This window comes from Parasteatoda tepidariorum, chromosome 4 (genome assembly GCF_043381705.1).
Source record: "Parasteatoda tepidariorum isolate YZ-2023 chromosome 4, CAS_Ptep_4.0, whole genome shotgun sequence".
NCBI classification, from domain to species: Eukaryota; Metazoa; Arthropoda; class Arachnida; order Araneae; family Theridiidae; genus Parasteatoda; species Parasteatoda tepidariorum.
In genome coordinates this window covers 78,802,558-78,813,996 of record NC_092207.1, presented here as the reverse complement: position 1 = coordinate 78,813,996, position 11,439 = coordinate 78,802,558, and the positions used below count along the sequence as shown (strand labels likewise).

General features: G+C 30.4%; 1 long non-coding RNA gene across 1 annotated transcript; it reads left to right on the top strand.

Moving 5' to 3' along the window:
* The first annotated feature begins 2,106 nt into the window (after positions 1 to 2,106).
* Positions 2,107 to 11,338, top strand: LOC139425508 (uncharacterized). The gene is made up of 2 exons (XR_011636706.1): positions 2,107 to 2,627; positions 11,064 to 11,338. It is a non-coding gene; the product is annotated as an uncharacterized lncRNA (long non-coding RNA).
* Positions 11,339 to 11,439: the final 101 nt, after the last annotated feature.

Below are 11,439 nucleotides of genomic sequence, written 5' to 3'. Positions count from 1 at the left end.
AGAAATACAGCAACTTCTATCTGTTTTGAACGTATATATTTTTCACTAAGTAAACTATGTTTTATAGAATATAAACGTAGTTTTATTACATAACGATGCTATTGAAGCTGAGGGTTACCAATATATACTAGGGAGACAATCTCAGGAGCAAATACTCAACAACATATACCACCTATAGATCACTACACTTGCCAAGTCCGAGGACCTGTATGAAATTTTTCTTTTTTTAAATCCTTTCTCTCATAACTTTCTCTCATAACTCATTGAACATTAAATCTAGCTATATATGTGCATTAAACACCTTTTTCTCATCTTGAAGTCTTATAAATACGCAACATATACATTCAGCAAAATTTTCCTAAACATTTAATTTAATTTATGTACATTAAAATGTGTGGTAAATAAATATAAATACTTCCTGAAAATTATATACGGAACAAATTATGCATATAAATTTTTTGTAATCCCAACTCTAAATTAAAGTGCAACGAAAAACAACAATTTTAAGTACTTTAGTCTAATATAATCTCGTAAAATATATAAAAATCAAAGAAAAATGTTACAAATTGAATTTAAGAAACTAAGATAGACGCAAATTAAAAATGGAGACAAGCATTACTGAGTAAAGAAAATTACTTTGGATCAAAGAGCAACGATGCCCAAACTCCAATCTTATTTATGATGTGTTGATCTTCGTTAATAAAACACGTTTTTCTCTCTCCTGCATTAATAATTTAATACCATTAAATCTAAAATAGAGCTCTAGATTATAATGTAGTATACTTAAATTGTTAAATATAAGCAGTACCAAAACATGCAACAGTTTGTTTTGCTTATTTGAATGTTCATATTTTCTATGTGAATGCTTGCTTATAAGTTGAGGTGCAAAGATTTATTTATTATTTAATTTAACTGAAGGATATGGGTTAGAAAATTTTAAAAAAATGGAGTGCTTATTTCTTCTTTTAAATTGCTTGTAAGCCTGCAAAGTAGAGAAGAAAACACGTATGAAATTCAAAGCATGTTGTTTAAATAAGGAATTATGACAATTTTGGCAAAAAGGATTAGCAATGAAAATTGAAAATCCAACTTATTACTATGGTTTCTGATGAAATAAATGAATGAAGTAAAAATAAATGAAATTTCCTACACATATGTTTTCTTTCCACATTTATTTGACACACAGCCATTCTGTTATTTCTTTTAATTTTATGTTTTTCTTGTTTCTAGCGTTGTCATCTTAGGCTATGGTTATTTTTTTTTTCGAATTGGCAGATTTCTGTCGTGATGATTAAGTGAATTGCAATCTTTATTTAATTTTTCGTGCAGTTTTTAGGAAAGAGTTTTAGATGTTTTCCAGTATTGATTTTTTATCTTTATATCTTTATATAAAAAAGAAACTGCAGAGTTCTTTTATTTTTATCACTATTTTCTATTAATCCTCAAACTATTATGTTATAATCTTGCGCATGAAGTTCATTCCCTCAAGAGGCGGACTAAATAAGGTGATCTTGAAAATTTTTTCTCAAGATGACTTTCCTGTAAAATATTCCAGATGGCAGTAAAAAGTGCCACACAACAAGGAAGGAAAATAAATCTGATATACCTTAATTTTTACAGTAAAAATTACCGCAAAATCTCTGTATTACTCTAGTATAAATAAATATTACTATAAAAACTATGGTATTATATTTTAAGTTAGAAATGCATTTCACAAATGGTGCACCCAAAGTGCCGGTACGTTTTACCGTCTTTTGATCCTTAATTTTTTACAATACATGGAGAAAATAAAAGTTCTGGAAAATATCTTTCATTATACAACTTGTAAAAATTAAAATTTGAATTTTCTGAAAGTAGAAAAGGAAAAAAACCAACAAGCGAAATGTCAACTGTGTAGATTTTTTGCGTATCCACGATGTACAAAAAATATATTTACTTACAAAATTTATATAGAAATTATGTACAAAAATAATATAGTTAAGTACAAAAATATATTTACGTACAATCAAGTGTCGAATACATAAATAACATGACATTTCAAATGAATATAAGTATCAAGCAAAAAGTTTTAGAAATGCAATAATAAGATTAATCATTTTGAAAGCATTTTTAAGAATTAATTCTGCTATAAATTGTTTGAAAAAGTTAATCGGAACACCTCACTTTAATCCTTCAAAAAAATCTGTGCCATTCTCTCAACTAATAAAAAAATATGTAAAGAAATTATAAAATAACACAAAACTGAAGCCCATTCCTTGAAACCTTTCAGATTCAAAACTTACGACTTAATTTTTGCTTTCCGATTTGAACAGTTCTTTGGATTTCTGGCTTTGTCACATGTTCTAAGCCTTTTCAAGATTTTCTTATTAAGCTTTCATAATCTACATTTTCTAAAAAAAAAAAAAACCTGAGTAAAAATCAATTTTTCTTATAGCTAAAAATACCTGCTTCTTGTCCGGGTGCAACCGCCTCCAGAAAAAAACCTTAAGGCCTGTTTGTGACATATCCCTAGAGAGAAGGAAAGGAACTGAATGCGGTGTTCTGCGTCAGAAGCCATCATATTAAGTTGTCATGCTGCACGATAGTTTTCCTGTCAAAAGCCTTCTCAACTTTAAAAATAAAAATGGGTAAAGATATCTTACAACATCTATAAAGCTCGAAACACGGCTTTGACATTCTCTTTAAATATTCCTAAAGAAAGAAAAAAATACTCACCTGATTTTTTTGGCATTTGTAAGTTGGAACTGGAAAAGAATAGCTCTTAACAGGAATGAAATTTCTTTCAACCTATCAGTTTTTATTGGGGGTATATTGTGACGAAAATTATTGACTGATGTCTTTATTTCCACCTGGGGGGATTTGGTGTCATTTTACCCGTCAAGCTGAGTTAGCACTATAGTGCTCTGAAATTTCCAAAAAAAATTTTTTTTTAAAAAAAGTTTAAACTGATCATTTTCCTTTGAGGACGTTTCCTTTTTTTTCTGCTGTCAATTTACATTATTCTCCTAAGATATTAATATTATTTTATAAAGGTCTTTTAGAAAATAAATGTTGCAAAACAAATAATACTTTTTAATCATTTTAAAATTTTCCATAAGAATTATGTACTAAAAAAGTTATTTTTCCTGAAATTAAATAGGAGAAGGAGGAAACCTATTTTTGATTCTGAATTTAATTAAGGATCGGGTTTGTATGTCCGCTATATCGGAAAGAACGAAAGCTATTTTTACAGTAAGGTGTAACTTATTTCAGTCTTCTCCAATTATCTGAGCAGTATATAAAATAAAAAAAGCGTAAAAAATAAACCTTCTTAATAGATTTTATGTAACAATTGAACTTTTACGAACATGAAACGATCTTAATGATTGGAAAGCTTCAATATGCTATAATATTGAAAAACATGATGTTTTTTAATATGAAACAACGCGAAGAAAAATTTTTGAATATACAGGCATTTTTAATTTCGATGGATTTGGGATTTGACCTTAAAATTGTGGGGATCAGCCGGTATCTGAAAAATATGTCTCCAATATTTTATTCAAGATAGCATTTGAAGGTTTAGGCCTCTTACACTGTTAGAATTTCTTTGTAAAAGGTGGTTAAATAAGAATTTATTTAATTGTAATTTTACTATATTCAAACAAAACAGTCAAATAACCATAAATATGATGGTAATTAATCTAGTGACTTGACTGTGAAAAAAACCTAAATTATTAACTGCTTTCACATAATACTGTTAAATTATCAGAATTTTAACGTACCCTCTAAATCCAATTAATTCCTTACAGCTGCGTACATATCATAGACTAGAGGGTTAAACTGTCACTGTAACTGGACCAACAGAACTAGGGTTTGAGTTCCAGTGTTGACACTACAGTATTTCCTCCATTTCCTTCAACATATGAGTTTGCAGGGTTCTGCAATCTCCAATTTGAGTTCTGCGCTCCACGATGTCGATTTCCTAACGAAACGCCTAGCTGCCATGCCCAGTTAAAAATGTTTTACGATTTTTAAGCCATGATAGTAGTAAAAGGTTAAAATACCGTATAGTTTTGTAGTCATGGATTTTTAACAATACAAGTTGTAAGCGGTTTCGAAACCGTCAAGTAAAACAATTTCTTTTGCTGTACACTTTACGGATAATCGTATTGACAGACTGCTGCCAGTTATTTTACCCTAATTTTAGAATGAAAATTCTGTCAGTGTACTGTTTTCTGGCGTATTTCCCAATGCCTTCGCTATTAATGAAGCGAATCAAAGAATTTATGCATTATCTTATTGCTAGGAGGCTCCGTCCCCTGCTCGCTAACGCTCGCCAACCCCCGAGAATTGCTACGCAATCCTATGTGGTTCACGTCGTGAACCATGGCTCGCTGCGCTCGCTCGCCAATGAACACAATGTTCTAGCACAAAGACATAATATATTATCATCAAAGGCATAGTATTGTACTTATGTCGAAGAATTCTACCAATGTTCTTATTGGCTTTTAAAAAAGTATATTAGCTATTTAGATTGTACATGGTGAAAAAATCAAAACATTAGCTGGGAAAAATATACTTGAGGGTGCCCCTTGGCGAAATTGGCGACTTATGTTTGGCGCCATACTTGTTTGCCCGTAACGCTGTGGTAACCCACAAACAGGACATTTATATCTATTACTAATTAAACCTTCATTCATACACCAGTCAATCACTGTTTTTTTTTCATCGTTATTAAAATCGTACAGAAACTTAATATTTATCTTATTGACAGTATTCATTTTTAGTACCAGAAGCAAAAATAACCTTACCCGCCGGTATCCAAAGTAGAACTAACGGATCTCTGAAATTACATTTAAAAATTCATTTAAAAACAACGCTAAATTCTAAACTAATCAGAAGCACGATTAAAATCTAAACCAATCAGAATCACAATTGGTTTTCAACATCGCCCAGCTTGGCGATCAATCGCGATCACAACTTGTACAAGTATAGTCTACCCCATTAGCTAAATAAGAAACATATTAGCAAAATAAATTATCAAATATTGCTTCAGTAATATTCTGCATTTTAAAGCGTGAAAATTCAATGCATAAATAAACGCGAAATATAAAAAAATTCAATGCATTCAATACAAACACTTAAACGTTTTTTAGACGTTTAGGTAGCTCCCAGTAGAAAAATATCAATTCAACAGCGGCCTTTTAAAGCATTCTCACTTCAATTAATTAATTAATTCCTAATTGAGTTTAAATTAAATATTGTCATGTTTTTAGTGCATGAATCTGAATTGAACAACCTGATAATGCTCACTCTGGTTATTGTTATCTGGTTGCTCACTACGTGCTCTTGCGCGCCGAATCCAATCAATTAAAAATGAAAACTGTTGCCAGCGCGAGAAAAGAAATATCATCGGTTTTATTGATACATACATACATACGTACGTATTAGCGTTTTATATAATACTAGGAGGCTCCGCCCCCTGCTCGCTAACGCTCGCCAACCCCCGAGAATTGCTACGCAATCCTATGTGGTTCACGCCGTGAACCATGGCTCGCTGCGCTCGCTCGCCAATGAACACAATGTTCTAGCACAAAGACATAATATATTATCATCAAAGACATAGTATTTTATCATCAAAGACATAGTATTGTACTTATGTAGAAGAATTCTACCAATGTTCTTATTGGCTTTTAAAAAAGTATATTAGCTATTTAGATTGTACATGGTGAAAAAATCAAAACATTAGCTAAATAAGAAACATATTAGCAAAATAAATTATCAAATATTGCTTCACTAATATTCTGCATTTTAAAGCGTGAAAATTCAATGCATAAATAAACGCGAAATATAAAAAAATTCAATGCATTCAATACAAACACTTAAACGTTTTTTAGACGTTTAGGTAGCTCCCAGTAGAAAAATATCAATTCAACAGCGGCCTTTTAAAGCATTCTCACTTCAATTAATTAATTAATTCCTAATTGAGTTTAAATTAAATATTGTCATGTTTTTAGTGCATGAATCTGAATTGAACAACCTGATAATGCTCACTCTGGTTATTGTTATCTGGTTGCTCACTACGTGCTCTTGCGCGCCGAATCCAATCAATTAAAAATGAAAACTGTTGCCAGCGCGAGAAAAGAAATATCATCGGTTTTATTGATACATACATACATACGTACGTATTAGCGTTTTATATAATACTAGGAGGCTCCGCCCCCTGCTCGCTAACGCTCGCCAACCCCCGAGAATTGCTACGCAATCCTATGTGGTTCACGCCGTGAACCATGGCTCGCTGCGCTCGCTCGCCAATGAACACAATGTTCTAGCACAAAGACATAATATATTATCATCAAAGACATAGTATTTTATCATCAAAGACATAGTATTGTACTTATGTAGAAGAATTCTACCAATGTTCTTATTGGCTTTTAAAAAAGTATATTAGCTATTTAGATTGTACATGGTGAAAAAATCAAAACATTAGCTAAATAAGAAACATATTAGCAAAATAAATTATCAAATATTGCTTCACTAATATTCTGCATTTTAAAGCGTGAAAATTCAATGCATAAATAAACGCGAAATATAAAAAAATTCAATGCATTCAATACAAACACTTAAACGTTTTTTAGACGTTTAGGTAGCTCCCAGTAGAAAAATATCAATTCAACAGCGGCCTTTTAAAGCATTCTCACTTCAATTAATTAATTAATTCCTAATTGAGTTTAAATTAAATATTGTCATGTTTTTAGTGCATGAATCTGAATTGAACAACCTGATAATGCTCACTCTGGTTATTGTTATCTGGTTGCTCACTACGTGCTCTTGCGCACCGAATCCATTCAATTAAAAATGAAAACAGTGGCCAGCGCGAGAAAAGAAATATCATCAGTTTTATTGATACATACATACATACGTACGTATTAGCGTTTTATATAATATAGATTATTAATTTCCCATGACTATAAAACTTGTTTATTCAAGTATAACAACGTGGAAGAAATTTCATTCTGTTTTTTATTATTTAATTTAGATGCTAGAACGCACAGATCGAGCTTCGAGTTCATTGTCAGCATTTAAAAAATGCTAAAATTTCATGACCAATTTTCATGACTTAGATCAATCAAGCTATGCATGAAAATCTATGTTTTATCAACCACTGTTTTGTGTTTAACAGCATTTTTTTCTCTTTTTCTCATTTTTTTTATTTTTGCAATCTTTTTTTCACATATTTTGATAACTTTCTGACAATACATTTAAAAAATTATAAATGAATAACTGCATGAAGTTTAAAATAATTACAGTTTATTTTTCTTAATATTTTTTAAGTTTGAAATTCTGTTATAAATTACAAATAATAATAATAATAATAATATGCAATCTGAGTTTTAGAAATTGTAGAAATGCTAGAAAGAAATTTAAGAATGATAAGTAGAATTTTTTTTTAAAATTCTTAATAGTCGAACATAAAACTTCAGAAATAACAAAAAATCGTACTGAAATATTTTTATCATATAATATTGTTTTTTTCTGTAATAGCTGCAAACTTTATTGTTTAATCTCTACAGTATATGAGTATACAGTATTTGCTCTCTATAGTATATAAATATAAATAAAATTGCAAATTTCTATTTCATTAAGCAATTTTCTTTCATTTGAAAATTTCTAGTTCATTTAGATAGAAATGTGTAAATTGAACTCTTCTTTGACAACTCTCTCTAAATTCAAGATAATGAATAAAACGTACATAGTAATAAAAATATTTAGTCACAATTTTGGCTAAAAGTGGATGTTAGGTCATAAAGGTCTCTTATTTTTCCAAACCTCTTTACGCCATCTTCTTTTTCCTTTTTCCTTACGCACCCTCCTGAATGCAATACTTGTAACGTTCCTCTTATAGTTCATCACATTTTAATAATTTATCCCACATCTTTTTAACTTTTTGGGTTCCTCATTTTATGCACATACGATTTGTTGGATTACACCCATCTTCCGAAAATTCCTGATTTTCTGCGCAGAGTCTGTTTTTAAACTACAGTGCACTCCCGATTATCCGGGCTGATCACCGGGACAGGTCGCACGAACTATCGAAAAACGCGGATAATCCGAAAACTCCTTTTATTAAAGAAAAAATCAATATCAGTACAAAAAATATAAAAATTACTCACATTTGCATGCTGTAAAACATCAAACTAGGAATTTTCCTTTTAAAAAAATGTTTAATGCGTCTTCGCCACTTATCGATACACATATTTTACTAACCGCAGTAATGTCACCGTAATCAAATCCTCCCATATAATCTAATAAAGTTTCCACAGAGCAGCGGTATGAGAAATTGTATTTCCCTCATTTACTACATCTTCTGCATCAGTTACTATCATCACTATTTGATTTAACAACATAACGATGTCTTCATCTGTCAAATACTGGAAACCAATCTTCTAAATTTTTTTCATCAAGAATTTTGAAACCTTAGATTCCTTTTGCTTGTTTGAAAATACTGTTATCATATTTTTCTTGAACATCTGAAGAAGATTGTTCATCAAGCGGTATGATCTCTCTCCAAGATCGTGATAACATAGACGATTTTACCCTTGACCATGCTGCTGATATTCCATATACTGTAATCCAATAACGAATATTGCTTCCAGAAAGTTTGTAGAGTTATAACTTCATGAATCAAAGCTTTTTAATTTTGAAAATGTTTCTCTTTATATTTTTTGTGACTCCGGAATGAGCACGGATAATCCGCAAACCGGATAATCCGCACACGGATAATCGAGAGTGTACTGTATATATAAATACTTCATTGCATTTACAAATTTATTCACTTGAGCAAACATTTCATAATCTTCGTACCGTTTTACATATTTCGTATTTTATATTATGTTCATATATTTTATCTGATTTTATTCTCTTACTTGTACCATTCTACCAAACATTTTTAATGATTATTTAATTGTAGTTTTTTATTCAATTTTGATTTTGATCTATTTTATTCTATTGTTTGATAAAACATATCCTCTTAAAGACTTTACGCAAATAAATCCTTTGTTTACTCAATTTTAGCCAAGTCAAAACTATGATTTGATATTCTTATTATTTAGCTATGCTTTGAAGAGGAAATAAAAAAGGGTTTAAAATATAAATATACGGTAATTCTAGAATAGATGACAGTATTTTTTATTGAAATAATAATATTAAGAATAGATGCAGAAAAATTGTTCATGCATACTTTAAATTCTTTTACATATACTCAACATATTTTAGAGAAAAAATATTAAAAAAAGCTGCTTGAAATTAAAGTTGCAGAAGGCCATCTCTCCTTAATGCTGAGGTTAGATGGCCACTTAAGAAAAAAGGAAATTTACGAAAAATAACAAATTTCATACAGTTAACGATAGAATTTTTGCAGTAAGCTGTAGGGAATGGATTTTATTTTGGAAAATAAAAAAATTAATCTAAGAAAGAAAATCTCTAATGCATATTTAATAAATAACTTTCAAAATAAACTTTACTACATTTTTGGCAAAGATTTTTACATTTTCGGAAAAGAAAGTTTGTGCATGTTTCATAGAGTCATGCCTGCACCTAATACACCGAGTCATTCACAACAAACTCATTGATATTCATCAAATTCTGAGACAGTAGAATCAAATAATATGTAGAGTTCTATCGGATAAAATGTTAGGTCTGTATAGTCGTACTGTAATATGCAGGGTTTGCAAGCTACTCACAAATTTAAAAAGTGGTTTCAGTAATGTAATAAAAAAGCTAAGGACTTCTTTTTTTTAGCTTTTACGAAAAGAAACCGAACGAAAACCAATATCGAACACAAAAATTTCGTAACAACAATTTATTTGGAGATAGTAAGCTTGGTGGTGATGACTCATGTACTAAACTACATTTCATTACCTTAATTTTGATACCTATTTTGATGTTCTATAAGGACCCTACGATCCTTGATAAGACACTACACGTGAAAGAAAAATGTCCATGTTTCCTCGTTTTTATGTGGCCATCTCTCTCAAATTTGAAGTCGTCATCTCTCTTACATTTGGTGATGAGAGGACCACTGAATTTATAGCGTCACTCAACTATAGCATTCTTCTATTTTTGTTTTCTTCTCAGGAACAAATATTGACCAATATATGTGGTTTAAAGGCCCAGCTGGTTGAAAAGAAATATAACATACGCATTGAAAAACAACAGAATACTTAATGAACGAAAATTATTTGTCCTCTAAATAAAATAAATATTACAATTTTACATATTTCTGTAGTCAAAAAAGGCAATGCTTTGTCCAAATTGCTAAGCAAGTTAAACTTTCTGTGAAACTGCATCTCCTGCACTTCATTAGAAAAATTGTCGAAAATATTTAAAATAGCCTCTATGTAGCCTCCTCTACAGCTATCTCACCTAGATTTACCCTGAAAAACACTGTAAAATATCTGAGAAACAAATCATGTTTTTTTTTCTCAATTCCTTGCTATTCGATTATTCAAATAATTTGAATTAATTGAATTCGCAAAATTTTTTTTATAAGCCTTCATAAGAAAATTGGTAACATAAACCTTTTCTTATCTTCAGAACATATTAATGACCATAAAATTATCGAAAATAGATAAACACAAGGATTGGTTTCCCCATAATTCGTGATCATGGGGAAAATGGAGATCATATTCGGTTTTAAGGGGTCGTTTTACATAAGAATCATTCTGAATGGTGTTTTTCAGTTTTTATATTGCAGAGGGAGAGGAGGAAGAAAGAGAAGAGAGTTATTAAACAATGTAATAGATGACAAGTAGTCTGATTTATTTTGACAATTAATTTTAGGATAAAAAAAACAATGTTTTTGCTAAAAAATAAGTTATTGGTCTGAAGATAAATGAAACTTAAATGTTCGTTTTTTTTCTTTCTCTTTTTTAACACTTATTGCTGTTTTTTGTTTTGAAAGTTATTGTTTTTTTAAATTTTTTGCCATAATTGTTGTTTGATTATTAATAAAACTTTTTTCTTCCAATGCCTGCCTGTATTAACATCCGCCAATTCAGGGATTTACAGGGCCTCTCTTTCAGGGACACCATATTAGGTGGGCCAACGTCGCTCCCACAGTGAGAACAGTTAGTACTGAGAAGGAAAGAACATCCATGGCTTGCCCAGGATTCGAACCCAGAACCGTTCTGATGCAAGGACAGTTTCCCGCCCCCTACAAAGGCCGGTCGGCACTAGTAAAACTTAAATCCATAATCTTCAAAGTACCAGAATACAATTTTCTGATTTCAGGCGTCTTTATTCATGTATTTTGTAAAACTATTATTATAGTTTTTTTAATAAATTCAAAGTTTATTTAGCGTATTGTTGAGTTTATTAGCAAAAATTGGATATGAAGATTTATACTCGCCAGAATGATGATATAAATTTAGCTAGCTACTTCTTTTCTGATTATTCTTT